The following is a 4,213-nucleotide window of genomic DNA, read 5'->3' on the forward strand; positions in this document are numbered from 1 at the left end:
ACCAAGCTTGAAACTCAAAACTTTAAGAGCTTAATTTCATGCAGACATGGCTTACACTTTACATTTATTTTTAATCTATATTTCTGGCATTTCATTGGATGTTTTCTTATTCCATAATGAGCAATAGACGCTAAATGGAAGTCTGCGCATGGTCGAGTTTGCGCAGTACATGGGTCTTCTAATCGTCCTCGACCTACAGTATAAAAAAAATATGAAATAGTAAGCTTGTCATTTGGTCCCAAAGAGATATTTTAGATATTGGTATATTTTCTTTTATATACATGAAGGGGCTTACAATCAGTCAGTACTCTTTATCCAAATGATAAACTAAATAAACTCATTTTTTTTAATCCATAGAATAGATGATAAATGACACCCTTTCACCTATCGACGCTTTCAGTGCTTTTGTTTGCAAAAGTCGCTGAAGTTCGGAATACAGATAAGTATTCAGCATGCATTATCAGCGGTGGTGACAGGAGCTACCACTCCTTGTAATTTTTCAGGTAGTCGAAAATGGGGAGGGAAAGGGGGGATACGATTCAAAGGAGAGTATAATATTATATAAAGAGGTTTCGGAGATAAATCATCATTAATTGTGATTTTAGAGGAAAACAACAATGCGAATTCAGATGTCATTCTTTAAGAACACCTATAGATGTAGTCTTTCCATATTTCATTTCAGTTGATTTTTAATGTTATATCAATTTGGCGGTTGAAGAAAAGAGGGTATATAGTATTTTAAAAAAATCGTTATGAATATATGTTTTTTAGTTGACCATTTTATATTTCTCAATGGGGAGTCGTGGACTGTCGTCTCGAGAATTGTTGTGGTTACTGTTGTTGTAGCTTGGTTTTTAAAGGCACTCTCATTCAAAATCACATCCTCCACACTATTTGTACCTTTAGCATGTAGGGAAGACGCTGGTCGATTGGAAGAATGGTTATGTTAATCAGGGGCAGCGATGGGGGTAATAACATAGTAAAAAAAAGCTCTTTAAAATTTCATACAACGCTGTTTTACTATAATTATGAACCTTACAGTAGTTGTTTAACAGTTAAACGCAACTTTGCTTGGTTTATTGAGAATTAAATACTAAAATTAAAACTTTGTTGTTGTTTAAACTGTTTAAACAACTGCTGTACAGTTCATTTGGGTGGTTCATATAGGAAACAGCGTTGTATAAAAATTCTAAACAGCATTTTTACAGCATAGACAGGGGGACCTAAAGATAACAGGGAGAATGTAGAGTTTAATACAATACCTCTCTTTATTATGCCCTTCTTTTTATTTTCATCCCTTTTTCTCTAATTTTCTTCTCTTCTCATTTCACTTCTTACAAAATCATAGGGATTGTTAAGGTAGGAGTTTACAATCATTTAGTATTTGAAGATGCTTTCAATGGAAAGCAAGAATCACAAAACGCCATAAATCGTCCTCTTCACTCCTATATTTTTTTTAATTATTAACGAGTTCATGGAGAACCGAAGGTCACTCAAATGTGGGGCATGTGGTTCACAAACACAACAATACTTTTCTCGCTGATGTAATACTTTGAGATTTTTCTCCTTTTTCTTTACCTTAGCCTACATTTTTAAAAGTCACTGAAAATAGGACAAACAACATGTTTTATGTTGGATTATTGCGGGTTGCAACAAAAGTTCAATGGTTTAATGGGCCCCCCAAAAATTGAGGGGTACAATTTGATGTGTTTGGCAAAAATATTAAAAAGCCCCAAGCGAGCGATTAAAAATGTTACCTTTACAAAATGAGAATATATAATTATAACTATATATTATCATATAATTTCATATAATAGTCAGAATTTAACAGCACATTTAACAGTTTTATCTTGTCCTTTTCTTTCTTTTTCTCCTCTTTTTTTTTCTTTTCTTGGTGGTGGAACGTTTTGGGAGGGGGATGCTTGTCCCACAAGGCTTCCCACCTGTACGCCAATGCACAAGGTTAGGTACTATTTTGTAATTTACGTGCCAGAATTTACAGAATCATCCGTCTTCTGCTCCATCCATTTCCTATATAAATGTACATCATCAAACATTTTATATAATTTTTGCTCTCTTAAACATATATGAAGGATCCTAGTCGAATGATTGGTTGAGAGAGCTCACGTGACTGCTCATTAATCCACACACAATTTCTCTTTATTACCGGTCACGCGCCATTGAGATGAGCGTGATTTATCAAAGAACAATGACCATTCAAGGCATTTCTTTGCCCTTTCGGTGTGTAAGAACTGTTCTAAAGGATATCTTTTGTGGGTACCTTTGCCCCAATTATTGATGTGTAACAATCTTGAACTGACTTCTATAACTTCGAAGTTAATATAATGTATCGTTATTAAAGCAAAGAACTTAAGATTCACAGTTTGGTATAATCATGAAGCGATATATAAATGTTTTCAACGTGTCTCTTTACATCTCTGTGAGGCAAATACTTCATCCTATTCACATCATGTCAGTTTTCTTAATTGTCACTGTTAGAAAAATGAGCATATTTTGTTGATATCATTTGTCACATCAATAGCTCCATGGTCACATCTAACAAGAACGAACTTTCAAGAAAGGTAATTATCTCATGATTTACGATTTGAGTATAAAGAAGTGCGTGGAGAAAGGGTCATACGGGGGCAGTATTTACGAAAAGAGGGAGAAGGAGAAGAATGGGCGATGGAAGAGAAAATAAAGGAAAGTTCTGTATATACTAAAAGATTACTTTTACGATAATTATCTATCATGATTCAGTAATCGCCTATAGAACTAAATATGTTACTCAGTCAGTAGTATCCAATAAACTGACTTTTCCGGATAAAATAACAAATTGATTTGAAAAAGAAATACCCTCATGTCACCCCTGTCATGCCTGTGGTACTAAAACATACTAACTATTTTGTTTATTTTAATGATACATGATCTAGAAAAGAAGAAATATCTTCATGAAATAAATATTGAGGGAGAAATGTTGTATTAGCTTAAAGTACTATCATTTAATTTCAAAGCACGAGATTTTTCTTACTTTCTTCAAAATGTTTCATGAACTGTTCAAGATCCAAATTTTACCTGTTGAAAATTTGTAAATGGTAGGCCTGATTAATACACTGTAAAAACGTTGTTTATACCCGTTACTTTAACAACTACTGTTTAAACTTTTTAAACAAGTTGTTTAAAAAGTTTAAACAATCACAAAAACTTATATAATATAAACAACTTGTTGTTAGAGTGACAGGCTTAAACAACGTGCTATTTTCTTTTAATGAGCATCTGTTTTGTTTCTATCATTTTTTCTCTTTCTCCCTCTCCTTTTCTTCCTCTATCTCTCCTCCAACTTTGCCCTTTTCTCTCCCTCTCCCTTTCTTCCTCACTCTTCATCTATCTCTCCTCTATCTTTGTCCTTTTCTCTCCCTCTCCCTTTCCCACCCTCTTTTCCTCATCATCCATGGATATACATATTGTTCCATCTGTTTCATATGGAGCTTTTATAAGACGAATGCTTCTACAAAAATGAAATTGACAATTCAATCATCTGCGCACGCGTCAGTTTTGATGTTCAAGCGGTTCTTCAGTTGTGCTGAAAACGACAGCTTATCGACTTTCAACTTGAAATTCAACACGCATTCTTTCCAGCACGTCAAACCGAATAAATAATTGTATGTAGAAATTATTGAATCGCAGGGCGAAAAATCTACTTTTCTCAAAGGAATAATTATCTTTTTTTAACCGTCGCAGATGCACCCATCGTCCAAAAAGAAAGCTCCTTATATATAACTTTTATCACTTCAAGGCCAGGGATGTTTCACAAAGGTAGAAGGGTTAATACCATGAGGTTGATCTGCACTGTTAAAAAAAACCTGATTTTACAGAAAAAAAAGAGAGAAGATTTTACAGAAAGCAATAACAGAATCATTCTGTAATGTCATAAAACAGGATTTTTTTTTGCACTTTAACAGAACAGGTCTGTTTAAAAAGGAGAAAATTGTGTTTACTTTAAGGAAATGGGTAAGGTTACATCCACCAAATACCAATTTCCTGTAAGATTACAGGTGTTCTCGAGACTCTGCAGAAACTTCTTTTATTTTAAGGATACATTTTCTAACAGTGTGGCCAACTCGGTGATGCGTTAGACTTGACACTTTGTGAAACTTCCTGATTATATTATGAAAATACAGACCAAGGAAATCGATACCAAGAGACTAAATAG

Source organism: Lytechinus pictus, chromosome 2 (assembly GCF_037042905.1).
Source record: "Lytechinus pictus isolate F3 Inbred chromosome 2, Lp3.0, whole genome shotgun sequence".
NCBI lineage: Eukaryota > Metazoa > Echinodermata > Echinoidea > Temnopleuroida > Toxopneustidae > Lytechinus > Lytechinus pictus.